Source organism: Colletes latitarsis, chromosome 9 (genome assembly GCF_051014445.1).
Source record: "Colletes latitarsis isolate SP2378_abdomen chromosome 9, iyColLati1, whole genome shotgun sequence".
Lineage (NCBI taxonomy): Eukaryota > Metazoa > Arthropoda > Insecta > Hymenoptera > Colletidae > Colletes > Colletes latitarsis.
Genome location: NC_135142.1, coordinates 18,940,745 through 18,960,237, shown reverse-complemented (window position 1 = coordinate 18,960,237; position 19,493 = coordinate 18,940,745). Strand labels below are relative to the sequence as shown.

Here is a 19,493-nt window from a genome sequence, read left to right as displayed (position 1 = left end):
GGAACTTTAAACGTTAATAACTTTTTAACGAAGCCTTCATTAACAAATTAGTATTCTTGATTTTCGCCCTATTTTGGCCTCTAGAATCTCCCATTACAATTTTTCCCAGGGGTGGCCGAACATTCTGTATACCTTGATAGTTGTATAAGTTGCAATATTAATTTTAATAAGTATATTTCGTCCCTAGACATATCTTTTTGCATCTGAACGTATTAAAAAATATCTTTACATCGTAGAACAAAATGTTTCGTAAATAATTTTCTTTTGAACGTTTAAATGCCTCGCATCATTTCAAAATTTAATACTACCTGTTTCATAGACACCTGGTCCGCCTCCCTAAGTTTGCGTTTTGAGTCTTTTAAAATATTTTGGGCCACGGTATCCTGGATTATTGAAGTCGAACTGTTTCTATCCGTTAACAGTTGCTCTTGTGTAAACGATAGCACTGCCACACACAGTCTGCCCACTGTACGGGATCAGACCCGAACAAAATGAGACAGGATACGAAATTCGATTCGTCCTCAGCTTCCCTCGGCGTGAGAAATTCTAACCCCCCGCCCCCTCCCTGCTACGAAACTCGCTCGAGATGAACAGTTCCAAGAAGTGGCAGGGATAACTTGTGGACAGAACGAGGGGACGAAATCTGGACAGAACGAGGGGGTCATACTGTAAATTTATGTATTTCAGAAAATATTTTTTACGAGATCAAAGGACCAGGCTGGAAGGAGTCCTACGACCGGACGTCAACGTCCACGTAACATCTAGAACCAAAGAAAAATCTCAACTGTTGCTTTCATAATTTTGATACATCTACCGGAGGATGTCGAAAAATGTATTAAACTATCGAATGTACGGTAACTAAAACTATATAAAGAATATCAATTTTTAATCGTGACAATTGTGTGTGTCATTTACTTTTAAATAGTAACAATTACGTTTCAGATAAAAGGAATTAGAAATATGTCTGAATTCAACTATAACCATATCGAAATTCTAAATGGATGCCCTCAGCCCCAATCAGAACCTAATCGATGGACTGTTAACGCTTCTAATCAGATCCCAATTAGAGCACAGAAAATCGAAACCGACCCTAATCAGAACCCAAAGCGTGAAGTTGAACTTGCTTTACCGAGGGACGATTGGCTGCAGTTCCGAGAGGCACCGGTGGCTGATCGACATGAAATTTGGCGGACGTGGAGGGGGAGAGGTACGGATCTAAATTACAAAATTCTAGCTTCGGGTGTTTAATAATTTCCAACATTTTTACCGAAAACTTTCACTTTACATAACTGAATTCTAGACGTATAACTTCTTTAATTCTGAAGTACAAACTTAACCGATTTCTGTGATTATGAATCTTGACTGGCGTAGTCAAGAGGGTCAAGACCCTCTGATCGACATGAAATTTATAGGGGTTAGAAGAGAAGGGGTGTGAATTTTAAATATAAAATTTTAGCTTCGGGACTTTAATAGTTTCCGAGATATTAGGTTACGACAAAAATCGCTGCGACTCGACAGGCTTCGCTGCACCATGCGGAACACATGTTCTGACATCAGGTACATTATCCACCCTAAATACAATAGACGAAATATGTACAAAAACACTACCAGTTTGAATAAAGATGTTAAGAGATAATTAAGGAATAACAGAAAGTAGAAAATCAATGTAGAGAATTTTAACTACTTTCATTCTGTTGCAAACGAAATATTTCGACGTAATTTGTCCAAGAACTCTGCTACCACAGTTATGATTAATCAACTAATTTTTGAAACGTTTATATCTCTGAATTTTCTAACTCTTTAACGTCGTCATATTCCCTCCTATTTTTGGTTAAGCTCCAATCTATCCTTGAAAATTAATAATAGCACGCGTCTGCTACCTTTTTCTCCAGGAGTGTGCATCAAGAGGAACTTGAATTGTTTGTACGTGGAAAATTATGGAACAACAATGCCTGATATTTAGGAGCCTCCATCGCCTTGCAAAAGCTCGATGAAATCGAAGTAGGACAGTTGGGGTGTCCTTTTCCCTCGCGACAGGCGCTCGTGTATTCTTTGAAACGTTCTCTTGTCATGTAGACGCCTATTGGTGAAACGATTCGCATACGGACGCCATGCTCCGGCTGAAATTACATTCAACAAATCCATACATCGAACGCACGTCTGCCATTTCCTGGTTTGAATGTGTATTCGATATTTTTTGTCCCAACGCGCAACAAACTAATGGATTATCGAGTGCTCTCTCGAAGAGAGTGAACTGAACTAACTCGTAGAACGGAATAGTCAACAAGGTCGAGAGATAGCAAGGAGTTATCGAACGTTATGCGCGAACCATTTGGTAAAATCAGTACTGAGTTTGCGATTAAGAATTACCGGAACATACAACCGATAAGACATGTGTTTACTCTTTTTTCATCGTTTTTTATGTCCGCTATCCACTATCGAAGCAGGTACTACGGTATAAAACATTCTGCTTATTTGCTAGGAAGTTCTTTTTATAAATAAAAGCAGTGGTTCGAACCATGAGGAGTATATGGTAAAACTTTTCATCCGAAATCTTTAAACCGTTGGAAGGTTATTCCTATAATTCTTCGTCTCTGTCAACGAATGGACGTTACATTAATTTTTTATTATTTTTTATGAAAACTAGGAAATCGAATGAGAAACTAGACGATATAAATTTTTCATCGATACAAATATTGTCACACTAATTGAATTCGTTGTAAAAAGAAGAAAGAAATCTATGTTAAGTTCTGTTAGAAATAAAGAAATGGACGTTACGTTAATAATTATTTTTGTGCTATGAAAACTAGGAAATCGAACGAGAGACTAGACGATATAAATTTTCCATCGATACCAATATTGTCACACTAATAGAATTCGTTGTAAAAAGAAGAAAGAAATCCATGTTAAGTTCTGTTAGAAATAAAGCGCAATTTGCTTCTGCGCCACCTAGAGTTCTTCTGACTTACTACTTTTGTACTGTGTGTCTTTTGCCTGTAACGAAGCTTCGTGCTTATTAATGTATGTTGCTGAGAGGAAGTCGAGTTTTGCTCATTTGAATCCCCAAATTCCCACAAAGTTTTATGAATATGAATCTTAAAATTTCAATTGAAATTATGAAATCGATTCTGGATTTAAAAAAGAAATTAGAAATATACTAAAAAAAGAAGGATATCATGATTTCCTCGAAAAGAATCCTACAATAATAAACCGTATTCTTTTTGTGGAGTTTGTATGATTTAGTTTTAATATTTAAACTAAATAATACAAACAGATTTAATATTTTCGAACACGATGAGAGAGTAATGATACAGCGGAAAAATAATGATTAAAGAGTGCAAACACGTGCCCCACAGTTAAGGTGGCGTTTTAGTTAGGGGATGCATGAGTGCGTTAGGAGTCTATTAGGAGATTAACGTGTCTATTTGCTAGTAATTAACGTGACTAAAACCTAAAATACAGCCCAGAAAAATTAAATCTCGGAGTAGAATTTATCTTTCATCCAAAGCGCTAAATACCCCTAATTATGTTAAAGGATGTTTGCTCTACGATGCATCAAGATAATTAAATATGCCACTTAAATCGTCGGGCATGAATTCTATTGAACATTTGTATGTTAAAATAGGAAGAATAAAAAAAAAACAGCCGGAAGAACGCAATTACATGAAATAACAAAAATAACAAAAACATTGAAGACTCAGTTATTCAAAATTAAATACATATTAAATTAGTGTGGAAACCTTTTTTGAATTAGCTAATTTTACACGATTAGCATTATATTTAATATTACAAAAGAAAGCAAATTGACACTCTTTTAACAGAAATTATTTTGTGGACCTTCCTTACAGTCCATAGTCTGTTAAAAGAGGACCTTTAAAAATAGTCTTTGTACCAACAAACGAGTCAAGAAATGCCAATCGAGCGTATGGAGACTTTTGTTGATTCAGTGTACGTACTACAACGGTTTTTATCGACTGAAAATTCCTCCAAAGGCACGACTACCTGTTACTCGAAGAAAGAAGGAAGGAGCGAAAGACCCGAGAGTGGATGAGAATCTCTGCGGAGGCACAAAGAGAGCATCAAGACCTCGAATGCACGTGCGTGCAACTAACGCCGACCGGAAGTCGATAAAAAGCTGCTTCACCCTCGTCACTCGGCAGCAGCTCCTCCTCATGGGAACCAGCCTCTTTCTTCTCTCTTTATTCCTTCTCGCTTCTCATTCGCGTTTCTTGTCTCGTCTTTTCCCCTCTCTGGCTACCACCCCCGCTCCCCCACCCCCCCAGGAGAAAAGGTTTCTTTCAAGTGGCCCGGTAAACTTCAAACCTTCCTCTGAAGATGCACTTTACTCTCCAAAGGTGTTTCTTTCTCGCAGGATGTCTCGCTGGAGGAGTCTCCCAAGAATACTCCCTCTTTCCTCGAGTTTATTTTATTTCTCATTAAATAGTCAACCCCTCTATAAGCATACGCTTTGGCTACATATGGAATTAAACAGGTTCGATCTAAAAATAATCTGTCGTTCGTCGATCGAGAGATTCACGTTTCAAGACGAATATGAGTTGTCTGAAAGCAGGGTTCAAAAGGTTCCAAAACTGTTCGAAGAACTTCTACGTATTCTGAATGCAATAATATTTGCCTATTTCTGATTCGAAGTACGAGCGAGTTAATCAGAAAACAGAAGGTTAATTTTCGATTGGTTTTATATTGCAATGAAAATAATCGTAATCCGATTGCAGGGGTTTGCTTGGACATCGTAATTATATCATCGCGCCGAGTCAGTGGAGAGTTTGGCAGGTTATCGAGCGGCTGGTAAGTGTGTTTATAAATACGGGATGGAGGAAGTACGGCAATAATACCAGTGGCTAGAACCGATCGTTATTACCGCGATACAGTATAGTGCATGGTTGAATTTCACTAAAATCTGCACGGTTAATTTCCACTGTCTATCCCCACACATCCGACAAAACAAGGAAACAGAATCGATTCGACGAAAGAAGGTACCAAAATGGCGCAAGAAAATAATAATAATACAAAGAAACTTCCGCGATTTTTTAAAAACAGTACCTAATACGTTGCTGAGATTCCAACGATCAAAACGAATCCAAACACTACATAAATTAAGTTACTTTTAACCAACTTAACATATACGATATTAATACACGTAACTGCTCCAAATTAAAACGTTACACGATACGGTAATTTGGTTTCTGTTACCTATTGCATGTTAAATTGAAATCTGTTAAGAGTTTTTATAGGCATGCATCTCTACGTAGACACGAAGAAAAATGATTCTTAATGTAATTTAACGTTTTAATTACGAGCAGACATTGTATTAATAGTACATATATTAAGTCGATCGAAAGATCTGACGACACTTTCATGTTTTTTTAACAGACTAACATACACAACACGATCGTGCAATCTTTCTTCCATTTGCACTTAGCTGTTGTGCAGAACTCGAAATAGAAGGGATGTTTATTGTGCCTGGCCTATTTAGCGTACTCCCTATTGCTGATCTAGTAGAGCTAGGACGCAAGAGCGGCAATATCGAACATGTTATAAAAGAGAGTTACTGGCCATCTGGTAGTTCATTTTCGCGTACTATATTCTCCTAAAGTTTGGTCCCATTCTGTCTATGCCAAATTTCAGCTTACAATAAGATTCGATAATTTCTGGTTTTCTTCTTGACCACGGAACAGAATTGTATGCATCGTTGACAACAATACGACAGCCTTTGCCTTTTTCGACACGAAATATTCGATACGATCGAATGTTTTAATGGCAACCAAACAAGGTAGCTATTCTTCGCGTGTCAATTTTTACAACACATATTTCAACCTTCTATAGACAGAAGAAATCAAAGAATTTCGAGAAGGTATGAAAATTACAGATCTAGGAGAAAGTTTAAACAAAACGAAAGACTTCGAGGGTTTGAGAATCTAGCTTGTAGAAATTGTAAATATTTCTTTTGATCGTTCAACACTTGTTAACGAGTAACAAGTTGAAGCGATTAAAATTCAAATAATAGATTTTTTGGCCAATGTGTGGAGGGAGAGGGGAAGCTCAAACACCTGTAGCCTGCAACCCCTTATATTTACCAACGTGCATATCTGATATCTCAGGATAGGACCCTCAGAGTACCTGAGTATTTCGGTTGTTCGACAACCGTGAATATTTCGGTTGTTCACACAAGGATTAAGGATAACAATTCAGATCTACTTAGAAGCAGAGCTGGTAAACAAACTGTGTTTCCGAGCAGTTCAGACTCCGTTGACCGAGTTTCTAAATTCTTTAACGAACGCATACATAAAAATTCCATCGAACAAATTGAATTAATGCAGCAAAAACTTGGTGCAATAGTGGTCTCATAAATAAAAACACCACGACTACTGTACTACGCCATCCTGTGCTACTCAAAATACACTAAACTGGTTTTCCACGCAAACCACTATACTCTCGTTAATAACACAAACTAACTTTCATCGTATGCACATAAAATTTACTACGAAACAGACGCACAACCAACTGTCGTTTATATGTTAAAGACAGACTTCGAAGGAAAAAACTTTATTACTGTTGCACGTATACTTGAAGATGACAATATCATTTTGAGAAAAACGCGTTTAAAATTTTCAGCAGGTCTGATGCTTGGTATCCACTCGAGTGTTAAAGGCTCTTACACACGGACACGTGGGAGCCGACCTTGCAGCAGTTACGAGCGACGAGGCAACATCTCCACCCATGAAGGCTCCTTCTCCACGTGTCTGTGTGAAAGAACCGTTGACTCTTAAGAGCAAAACTCTCCGGTGGACACCAGACATAACTGAATGCTGTAACTCACAGCTGTACTGGCATAATAAAATATACATTCATACATATTTATAAAAAGTCATCGATATGAAACATTAAAATCATTTGACTCTTTGATAAAATTGCTTAATCTCCTTGCATACGCTCAGATCCTCTTTTTCAAGCGCCAAAATGTATTTTCAAAATTAAAGAAAAGCGTTGATCGATTAATCTTCGTCTGTCGAGCGATTTATTACCTCTGAAGTATTAGACTAAAATACTTTACTACCGACAGGGTATGGTCGATTATGGGGGGCCAAACGAAGGGGTTGAAAACTGTTATAATATAGATTTAGGTTCTTCAAACAGTTACGAAGAATAACTGTTAATTAAGTTAAAGTTCTTGCATCGAAACTCGTTGAAGATTGTCGTGAAAGACCAAAATGGTTCGCAAACTCTTCTGCAACCTGGGGACATTTGTACCGTTGGACTGTATATAAAATATTTTTAATACACAGTTTCGATTCATTTTTGAGAGAAACGTGCCAAAGAGGTTCGAATTTTCCGATCAACTTTTCGAGACGAAAATTATAGTTTTCAAACGGACCTTGGAGATTTGGAGGATTCAAGGAAGAAGTAGGAAGAACCGATAAAACATCGGCGAAGGTATTTTAAACGCGACTTCCTCCTCGAGTTTTCCTCGAAAGAAGGGAACCGGATGCCATCTATCGCGACCGTCTGCTTCCTTTTGCTCCCGCTTGGAATTAACCGTACAAACGAGAGAGAAGGAACGTTTCTCCAGATACGGTTTACCGAGAAGGAGAGAAAGGGAAAAGGAAGCAAGAGACGAGAGAGGACACGGAGAGGAGAGACGAAGATCGAATCGAGCGCTCCTCGAAAGAATAAAGAAAGACCGAGACGGAGATAGAGAAAAAGAGAAGTCCAAAGTCCGCGCTTCCGGTACGGATACGGACCGGTTCTCTTCTCTGAAGAAGCAGAAGAGGGAGAGAGGAAGAAAAAGGCAGACAAGGCGGACAGAGACGGAAGAGTTTTCTGAAATGCTCGTTAAAGGATTCGCTTATTTCGTGCGTACGATATTTTCTTGTTCCTCGACATATTTATTTTAATCGAAAGAAATTTTACGATAATTTAAGAGGAATCTACTTGGAACCTTCCCTTTTGTAACTTGTCTCGAATAAAGTGATTTAATGTAATAATTTAAGCTTGATCGTTACACGGGTGTCTTGCCTCGAAAGATTTCGAAATTTCTTTGTTTCAGTGTTTTGCATTAAGAATCTTACTCGCGTTCGTAACAAATTAAGGCTAATAGTTGAAAACGTATTGCAATTTCTTGAGATCGTTTTACTATTCCAAAGCCTTCGACTCTACTTCTCTTGTCTTTGGATGAGAAATAACTGTTGTATTATGACTTTGTGCGAACGGTAGAATCCATTAATCTTTTAGCCGTACAACATAAATAAACCGCGACAACGACAAATGTTCTATAGCGAAAGAATCGTTGCTTTCAACTTTTACTGCGATTAAGACAACGATCTTTGACTCGCTTTATTATTACCTATCGTTACAAGAAGTCATTACGTGAAAATCACTATGCCTGATGAGGTCATGGAATGTAAGTGTCGTTATGTACTTATTCCATACAACAAATTCTTCTTTCAGAAGTTACTGTTACGACCGATACTTCTAAATAGACGAAGCGTGGGATCTCGCAACATCTTCTTTCTTTATCGATTATGTGGCGTGTATGTAACTATCTATAAATAAACAGAAAAACCAGGAAAAGTATTTTTCGATTCGCTGCACAACTTATCCCGTATTCTTTTCGAACAGTTTAGCAACAAATGCTACTAGCGAAATTCCGGAACAATAACGAAACCGTGGCGAGAATAACGAAACAACGAACTGGAAGAAATTTGTAGTTGGTTCGACGTCAACACTTCGTTCACGATCTTGACGATCGATCGAGTCCTCCCTCGAGGTTCAAAGAAACATGTTCCACCCCCTCGCCATTCTGTCAGCGTAGTGCTTCCTCCTTCGCTTCCGGGTTCTCGGCTCTTCCGGTTGGAATTATGTTTCGAAAGTCTTTCTTCCATCCCTCTCCCGCGACCCTTTTATTTTTCGTTCCAGATACACACGATTGTACGGTTGAATTTCCCTAAAATCAGCACGGTTGAATTTCCACGACCTGACGAGCCAGGAAAGCCCGAGCCAGCAGAGAAGGAAAGAGAATCGATTAAACGAAATAAAACGAGACGCACGCGGTACGCAGAAATGCCGCGGGAAGCTAATAATCGTGCAACAAGGAAACATTCTACCTTCCGTAATTGTCATCTTGTCTTCTTGGAAATGGTACTGACGCATTGCTGCGATTCTTGCGATTAAAACGAGTCCAAACTCTGCATAAATCTGGTTGCTTTTAACCAACTTAACGAGCACGATATTAATATGCGTGATTGCTTCGAATTAAAACGTTGGACGATTCTGGTAATTTGCTTTCTGTTTCCTTATCATGTTAAACTAGAATTTTTTAAGAGTTTGTAGACATAGAGAATGCATCATCACTGATGACCGGCACTTCAAACTTGAAATTTTGTAATTTTTTAATTAGATTAAATGTAGTTTGATTTATGTTGTATTTGGGCTCATTTTGATCGGCTTGATTCCAACAATGCATTGGTACCGTTTTTGAAAAAGTGACATCAAAATTACGAAAAGTAAGCATTTTCGATATTGTATAGTTACTTTTTTTATATTTACGTCACTTTCGCCTGTTATAAACGTTCTTTTCTTTTGTCAGTCATTGTTATTGTCCTCTTTTTCAAGAATATTCTTGAATTTTTTTCTCGAAAGTGGGTAGAATTTCGAGAGTATATCTTATGACCAAAAATGATTGTAATTGACCCCTGCAACCGAGAACAATTTTTCCAGAACGATATGAAATTTTTTAATTTTGTCGAAAAATTTTACACCTTCTCGAATTTTTTTCTTGAAAGTGGGTAGGATTTTGAGAGTATGTCTTATGACCAAAAATGATTGTAATTGACCCCTGCAACCGAGAACAATTTTTCCAGAACGATTTGAAATTTTTTAATTTTGTCGAAAAATTTTACACCTTCTCGAATTTTTTTCTTAAAAGTGGGTAGGATTTCGAGGGTATGTTTAATGACCAAAAATGGTTGTATTTGACTCCGGAACCTAGGAATAATTTTTTTAGAACGATTCGAATTTTTTTTTTCGCCAAAACATTTAGGCACTACCCCTTTGTCGATTTTTCTTAAAAATTTGTTTTTCATTTTTAATAACGCTCTACAGAAAAGTCGTCTAATACATTTTTGTAGGTACCCATAGGCTTTGCCGCAAAAAAAAATTTCAATGAGCTACCTTTACTATTATTGGAGTTATGGCCGTTTGAAAATTGGACCAATTCTAGGGGGTTTTTCTAACTTTACGGAGTCAAGGAACAACTTTTTCAATATTGTTAGAATTTCTACATATTCTCCATTAAAATACGCGTTGTTTGCATTTTGAAACTTTAAAATCCTCCAATCTGTTCAGAAGTTATGACATTTTAAAGATTCGTATGAAATTTCGGAGAGTCCTGAAATTATATTTTCGGTAACGAATTTTTTTCTCGAATATGATTAGGAATTCGAGGGTATGTCTATTGACCAAAAATGCTTGTAATTGACCCCTGCAATCCAAAATAATTTTTCCAGAACGATTTGAAATTTTTTAATTTCGTTTAAAAATTTCAGTACCTACTCGAATTTTTTTCTCGAAAGTGGGTAAGATTTCAGGGGTATATCTATTTACCAAAAATGCTTGTAATTGACCCCTGTAACTAAATATAATTTTTTCAGAATGATAAAATTTTTCCCAAGGATAGTGGAACAACCTGTATACATTTGTAACTACTGATAAATTATTTATACCACCTGTTTTTTATGTGTATCTTAATTAGAATGTTTAATTTGTCTATCTACAAAAACAGAACGAAATTAATAACATAGGGAACACACGATTAATACATATGTGTTTTAGAACCATCTCATGCATGGACAAAAGTATTTGCTTGAAAATATTTATTTAATCTTACTAAAGAAATATATTTTCCATTATTTGAAACGAGCAAAGGGTGTCTTGATAGTCATTTTGGAAAAGGAGGAATACTATACTGAACTTGAATGGGGAAGGTAACTCTTATACAGACATTTGAGCTATTTTAAGCTATTTTACAATTAGAAGTATCAAGAGATTTACAAATCATGTAGAACACTCGTAATCGATTAGAATAATTAAATTATCAGGCAGAGGAAAAAGAAAAGTGATCAGTATAATCGGAGATTGTCAGAGATAAGTGGGGAACTAGTATTCATCGAGGAATTAATGTAAAAACTTTCTTGAACACTTTAAATGAAAATTTAAGGAAAAAGTACAGGAAAATTAAGTCTACCGTCAAACTATTACTTTCAATAAGATAATGCACCTGCACATATGGCATGCACAATTGGATTGTTCGACGATGGATCGTTTAAACTGTACACACTTTGAAAACACTTTCCTCAAGCTCAGATCTAAATCCGATAGAAGATATTTAATTAGTAAGAAATATTCGAAGATATATTTCTGAAAATTGAAATTAAAATATTAAATTATAACTTGAAGTAACAGTATTTGAAATGTGTAAATACTTTTGTCCATGCATAAGACGATTTTAAAACATATTCTTATCAGTCCTATGTCTCTTATGATATAAATATACATAGAAAGAACAAGTAATATAAACGATTGCTCCAAAAATTGTAAATTGTTCCAAGACGCTGAAAAACTGGCCAAAATTAAAAACGCTAGAGCGTTAAAAACTTTCCAGAAAAACATTTTATGGGGTTTTTGAGGGGTAAGACCACTGTAAAAACCTGAAATAAAGCTTTTTTTTTTTGGATGGATGGAAAAGTAAGAGAATAATATTCAAGAATGTTATTAACCACGTCGTTAAGTGTTACAAAAAAAAATTGAAACAAAAAATTTTCTCTTAATCTACATATGTACAGCTAGAGAAATACATAGGGGATCTTCGATAAGTTAATTTCAAAATTATTTATTGACAAATGATTGCCCCATTTTTTGTGCAAAGTTGAACTTACTACTACAAATGCTCGCCAATCACAAAAAAATTAATGTTTCAAAAATCCCCTACGTATTTCTCTAGCTACACTCATGTAGATTAAGAGAAAATTTTTCATTTTTTCCAGATACAAATTTGCATCAGTTTGCGTGCTGCAGAGCGCTTCAAATTCAAAACACGCTTCGCGAGAATGGCTCCAGCGTCGTCATTTTGCACTATTTCTGAATAAATATATTTTTTTTAACACTTAACGACATGGTTAATAGCATTCTTGAATACTATTATCCTCTTACATTTCCATCTATCCAAAAAGAAAACGTTTTATTTCAGGTTTTTACAATGGTCTTACCCCCTGAAGAAGAAAAGAATTAATTTGAATTTTCAAGCAAATTTTTCGATTTATTTCGAAACGAACCGCGATACATCGTCTTGTTCGACTCAGACCGCACAGAAATGGTTGGTTACGCTCGGTCTGTGTGGGTAAACAACGCAGATTTGGTAACTGTCGGACACGGGCGGGGGCGAAAGATTTCGTTTTCCCAGAGAGAGAAAAAAAAAAAAAGGAAAGGTAAAGAGAGAAACTGTAACGCGGTCGCGCTAAGGAGGAAGGAATTATGCATGATTTTGTTCGGGCTCACGTGTTATGTAAATGATAACGTGCAACTTCCTGAATAACGATCAAGGAGCGTAAGCAACAGCAGCTCCGGCATAGTCGTCGCGTCACAGCCTACATATCTATATGTGTGCGCGCGCGCGCGCGTACGCAAGCAAATGTTAAGTGGAAGAAAGAGAGACTCAAGAGCCGAGAGAGGGACAGTCGTATAAAATTCTTCACACAGTCGGGAATTGAGAGGCACAGAAGACAAAAGATCAATTAAATTATTTTCGTTCGAACGAAATTTAGCTACCAATCGCGAATAGCAAACAGAAATCTTTTCTCGAGGAAGAGTGCATGCACGACGCTGAGATAACATTACATTTAACTTCGTCAAACAAGGAGAACGATCTCTATTTTCCTCTTAAATCTATAATTAATAGTTTACCAAAAATAACGGAGTAACAAGAAATATTAAAGACACTCAAAGCATCGACGCTTTTTAAGATGGCTGTTATTACCTATATTTTATAATTATGAAGTACAATTGTCTTTTCAGTAATGCTCGTCGATTAAACTAAAAGTCTCCGAGACTCCGTTTCTGTTCGGTCAATGCATCTTCGTTTCGAAAGTGGAAAAGAAGATAGATCAAATACAAGCAACGCGAGAAGAATTTTGTTTATAGCGCGCCTACATTTCGATAGGCATGGCTCGACGGCGATAAGCAAGTACACACTAACTTATCGACTCGACTAATTTCTCGCAGCGTCGAATGATCCTTTAAAATCGTTTTTGGAGCCGTTTTCAGTTAAAAGTCTCTCGGAAGTAAAACTGATCGACTTTGATTTCCGTAAAGCAGTTCGATTCGATTAAGTTGTCAAAACACAATGCTTGAACGGGCTTTTCCAATAAGAATACCATCTGTTTTTCATTTCATGGAAATCAGGAACTCGCGTATTCGCGACCAGAATTAAGCGGTCGCTTCGAGTGTTTACGATGCCTTCCATTTTATTGCTATTCTCGGAAAATGAAAGAAGCATACAAAACAGCATCGATACAAAAACCATGCAAATAAATTTGTAACGGTAATCGTAATTAACGTAATGGGAATAGCTAATTCGTCATAGTTTATAAAATGTTTTATAATTTTCTGACGCGGAAATAATTTGCAAGTATAGATGATCTTGAAGTCAATGTAATACTCGCTGATTAATTTGCTAATATTTTGACTGGAAAAATGAATTAGTTAAATAACCTCTCGAGTGGCGCGAAAGTCGAATCTAGACGGTTTTTAAAATTAGCTCGTAATTTATTGTATAATGAGAGTCACGTTGTCGACAGCTAGTAAAGAAAGGTACACGTGGTTTGAATAATTAAACTTTCAAAATAAAACTAAGGAATTTAATCAGAATCACAATAAAACTCGATTTTCTTTGTAGTTCTGTCAAAGAGGAAAAAACCTTAATTGTAGACAATGCGTATTTAATGTAACATGTACAGCTATCAGAAAGTGTCCCGACAGGCTTGTAAAATGTATAAATGTATTTTTCACGTACGTTATTTATCGAAATGTACAAAATATTTTGTGATTTTATAAAGGAATTCTAACTAAAAGTATTGTAACGATTATGAAACAAATTTTTTCGAAATCTCTGAAATAATGTATTTTTCTAAAATCTTTTAAAAAAATCGGATATTCATGAATTTTTAAGTACGTATCTAATATTCGGTATTACGTGGCATCTCAGATAAGGAAAGAATCGAAGAGTAAGAGAAAAAGATCGTTACCTCGATCACGGCTTGCCAGATAAATCGTCTAATGCGGCGTAATATCAGTGCTGAGGATCTGCTGGCAAGTAGAAGTGAACCACCTCGGTGGTCATCGGGCAGAAATCCGCGCCCTAATACGTCGCGACTCCAGCCTGGCATCCACAGGTATCTTCGAGACACCGACCACGCGCACGTGTATCGTTTCTTCCGCCTTTCTTCTTTCTCTCTCCTTCTCTTGGCACCTACTTATATGTACTTATTTATATACATCATGTCCACTCGAGTATCCTCTGACGACAATGCAGCTTTTCGATTTTATCGTCGCACACAAGTAAATCCGTGATGATGCCGTTCAACGATCAGATAGTTCTACGGTAATATCGGTTTTCGGTAGTATCCATAGAACGGTAGCTCGTACGTATCAAAATATCCATGCATGTACGCGTATGTCACACAGTGACTATCTACGCGGCAAAGTGTATCACTGTCGGCGGCACTACTCGAGGAGTCACGTCTTGTCGAGACGAATTTAATAGAGATTCGCAGAGGAACGGTAGATGGATTCGAGGAGGATTACGGAACGCGAAACGGATCTCCATTCACCTCGGACACGGATTCGTTGAGCCCTCGCGTTTCTTTAAAAGCCACGAGTACACCGCGAAAGTAACCCATTCAACCTCGAAGCTAGTAAGCAACTGAACCGCGAGTCGCGATCACCGTTGAAAGCCTGCCGTCACACACTCCGCTCCTCTCCCAGCGCCGCTGGAGATTCGCGTCACCGCGCATGCGCGGCCTGCCGCGCCGTATTATGCGTTCGACGAACGGAGACAAATGGACTACCGAAACGCACGAACCTTCGAGTCAAAAGAGGATAGATAGATGGTCGGTTATACGGCCCGAACGGAAATAATCGAAGCGTTGTAATCGAGTGGGAACTGCTATGGGAAGATAGTGGGGGTTTTACCGACTTCCTCGTAGCTTCCTCGTAATCGCGATCCCGACGCGGACCTGCTTCTCTGCGAGCTCAAATATCTCTTGGAGGTCAAATCATTTTTTTCAACCGATGGAAAACTCGCTTCCTTCGCTTTTCCTTTGATCGTCGCTGAAACGAGTCGCGCTCCGATTCGGAGGATCTTCGAATCTTGAACCGTCTCCGATTTTTAAAAGATCGATTTTGTTTCTTTTTAAATTATTCGATCGAAATTTAAAGGACCCGCGGAAGTCTAGGGATTTAATCCTTCGTATACAATTCGAATGTTCTCCCCATAGGAACACAAAGCGATGGCTGGTGATTATATAAGATAAAATTACACAAGTGTAAAATTAAAAAAAAGATACATATTTAATAACATTTTAATATTCATTTTATAAATTATATTCACCTTGCGCGAAAGAACAGATAAAAAAAAGGCAGTATCCTAAGTTTTCACAGTAGAGTTGAGATTATTGATTACCGATACCTTACTGATATTTAATGATATATCGATAAAATATCAATAAGGCGAACAGAGGGTATTACAGTACTTCTAACCGAAGCAAAACGAATCAGTATAATTACTAAGAGATCGATAAATTCTACAAGAATTATCTAAAACTTTAAGCCTAAAAAAAGGTGTAATGATGAAAAATGATAATTTATAGTTTCCAGATTATATAAATATGGCGTTGCATCATTGAACGAAAAAGAAACCTAACATTTTGCGTCTGTACAAATACAGATAACCAAGTACATACTGGATCTTTATATAAGTATCTTAAATGTAAAAAGTTTAATGACTCACTCTTAGCAAAAAACGTATTTGTATTTCATAATACTGCTTCCTCCCTTTTGTTTATTTATTATGCAAATTACTATTTAATATTTCATTCCAAGATATTCCGAGATAAAAGATGGATGCTTATTCTATACTTGGCTGATCTATTTCCCGTTTGAATCGTTCTACCCAACATTTTCTTTCACGAATTTCCATACGATCAAACGCATTCAATAATGCTGTCAACGATACATCTCGTACCGATATGTAATAATTTGCTTGGAAATAACTCGTCACTTAACGAACAGGTGCATAGGCGCCGTGTTTCTCCTCTTTTTTCGCTTTTCTTCTGCAAGAATCGGCAGGCGAGTTTGAAGAAGGACCCCTCCGAGAACCAATGCAGGTAGCCCACGTTTCTGGACGCCCACAAACCTGTTTTACCTGTTATATCCTGGTTGGCTTATGAGTACCACCGATACTTATGCCTGATCTTTTCTCTCTACCTTTTGATTTCCTTTCTGCAGATTCTATCTAAAGGAAATAAACGAAAAAAAGGAAGAAGGAAACGCCACTCAAATCAGTTAAGTCGTCGTCAACCGTGAATATTCTCTAATGAATACCGTATCCTGTCGTTATTTATTTTATACAACAATAAATAGAACTGCTGCTATTTAAATTCGACTTGCGAGCATCGCGTACCGATCGTTTACTGAGAATTATGTCAATCGTTAAACAAAATTCAAAAAATTATGACGCACGTTTGACCCTTTGCACTCTGGAGTCATTTCTGGCGTGACAACAATACTTTTTTCTAAAAGTCTTCAGTCGCTTCTGATGTAACAGTGTTAAAGAAACTAGCTTTATTAAAAAATTGCACTGAGGAATATACGTATAAATGTGGTAGCCTTATTAATTTACATAAATTTTATAGTGTGTATTTGATTGATCTTCAAGGTAATAACAAAGCTTATGTAAATATATTATTTATAATAATTGAACTCATCAAATGTTTTCATTCCGATGTTATCCGAGTAGGACTTCCATGACTTCAAACCAACTGCTCTGAAGATATGTTATTTATTAATTTACATTCTCTTTCGAGAACATTTTGGAAAAATGATCGTAGCACAAAGGATTAAACGACAGATCCACGATCGTGGCATTAAAACTTCTCTTGAGAAAAACATATTATGCCGACGGTTCCTTATAGGACAAGATCCTTTGAAATTCGAATCCAAGATTTAATAGGTCCCCGGAGAGGGTGGAAAGGACCAAGTAACTTTCGAAGGTGGATCTCTCCTTCGATCGATCAGAGGCAAGTAGGGAGGATTCGAGCGTTCATTGTCGATCGTCCAATCGTTCTTTCGAGAAAAAGAGATTTCGACCTTGAGTCCTGACACATACCTGTACCGTGATTAATGTTAATCGCATCCTCAGAAACCTTTTCGGTGCTTGCTAGCCTCCGGAAAATCCGGGTGAATCAATCACATTGGCTTTAAATCTGTGTCAGGTTAAAACGAATCGTTTATGACTCGAAATGATATATTATGGAGGAAAATATTTTAAATTGAGCACTTCGCTTATCTCGTATTGTGTAAAATGAAATCTGATTACATCTGTCGCGATTACTTCTATAATATAATTGCATTATAATTACACAGAAACTGCGCTGTAATCACATGGTATTTATACGGTTTAATGATTTACGATCACGATCAGACTACAGTTACACGATAGTTAGTGAAAATGTAGCATACTTGGAACACTATTGTTAATTTAGAGTATTCCAAATCGTAGCGATGCAAATAACAGCGAAGAGAAAAGTGACGAGTGGGTGAGCTCTTCGCTTATTTCCTATTGTGTAAAATGAAATCTGATTACATCTGTCGCGATTACTTCTATAATATAATTGCATTATAATTACACTGAAACTGCGTTGTAATTACATGGTATTTATACGGTTTAATGATTTACGATCACGATCAGACTACAGTTACACGATAATTAGTGAAAATGTAGCATACTTGGAACGCTATTGTTAATTTAGAGTATTCCAAATCGCAGCGATGCAAATAACAGCGAAGAGAAAAGAGACGAGTGGGTGCAGTGTTTCGTGTATGAAATATAGACACACTATGAATATACTGATTATGGTTCCACCTGCGATTACCACCAGTAAATTTTAAGACTTGATGTTTACCTAAGACAATTGTTCCCATGTCGTAGTTTTTGTACCTAATCAACTCTATGAGATCGTAGGAGAAAATAAATTTATTATTCACTTGTTTCTTTTAATACGATAAAGCGAAAGTAAATTGGAATCCATTTGCATCACCCTGTGTATTATTTTTAAACAAGTCCATGTTCGCAATTTTACGTACAAAGTCGAGTGAAAAATCAGGAATTATATCGTTATATAAATGATGCGGTTGTAAATATAAATGTAAATGCAAGCGGAGGAGCAATTTAAAAAAGAAAACGTTTTAAAATACGTTTCATTGGAGTTGCTCCGAGAGGTTGAAACCGTAACGGTAGGTTTTTGGTCCGAAAAAAGGAATCCGTTTTGCCGTCGTTACGTCAACGCATCGTCTGAAGGAGGAAAAAAGGGAGATCCTACAGCTTCGAAGAATGCCGTGTAATAATCTGCACATCCGGGAGGACGACTGAAGTGACTTCGATCTTCTCCTCTCTCCGAGGGTCCCTTCTTCTCCTTCCACCTCTCCTTTTCCTTCATTCTTCGACTCCTTTCTCCTCTCCTTATTTTATATCTCGTTTAGGTTGCTCATTTTAATTCCGAACGTTTCCTGCTCGTCTTTGCATTTCGATTTCTGTTCTTCTTCAACCGTCCACTGGCGAAGGTGGGTCAATTTTGATCCGTGCTCTGTCCTCGTCATCAAACGATTCATTGTTCGTAACGGGTTTTCCAATAAGAGTTTACAAAATAATCTGGCGCCTATTGTTTTAGATGAATATACATTCGAAACACAATATCATTTAAATGATCATTACGATCGCGTTTAGCGAAGTGAATAAGATAAACTCAATTTTCAATAACTATACCATACAAATTGGATTGTATTTCATCAATAATAAAAATGATTTAAGATCGTCAACAGTTTGTGGCTCGTTGGAATAAACAACAGACTTAATATGGATCCATAATAAAAAGTTTAATGGCGTCACAAGTTTCTATAGTATCAGGACTAAGGAACTGCCGCCATCTTGAGAAATATATACAGTTTTTTCTTCTTACAAGAATCAATCGTGAATTATTTGTTTAACGTGAAAAGTGAAAATGGTTTTTTTCCAAAATAAATATATTTTTCTTTCGACTAAAACCACAATGAATTTGAAGATCGGAGCCTCCTCCTTCTTCCAATAATCTCCCTGAAAATTGTATCACTCCCTGATTGTAGGATATTTCGTCGGTGTTATTAGGGTT

The 19,493-nt window shown here is 36.9% G+C and overlaps 1 protein-coding gene across 2 annotated transcripts in view; it reads right to left on the bottom strand.

Annotated features, from left to right (window-relative positions):
• The window catches only part of Aop (ETS variant transcription factor anterior open), a 115,884-nt gene that overhangs the window by 28,658 nt on the left and 67,733 nt on the right, over positions 1 to 19,493 (bottom strand). The window contains exon 1 of one of the 2 annotated variants that reach the window (XM_076773360.1): positions 14,316 to 15,487. The exons of the other annotated variant lie outside the window; for it this stretch is intronic. The gene's annotated coding sequence lies outside the window, so the exon portion shown is untranslated. Of the gene's footprint in view, positions 1 to 14,315; positions 15,488 to 19,493 lie in introns of those variants that run through there. 2 annotated transcript variants of the gene reach the window in all.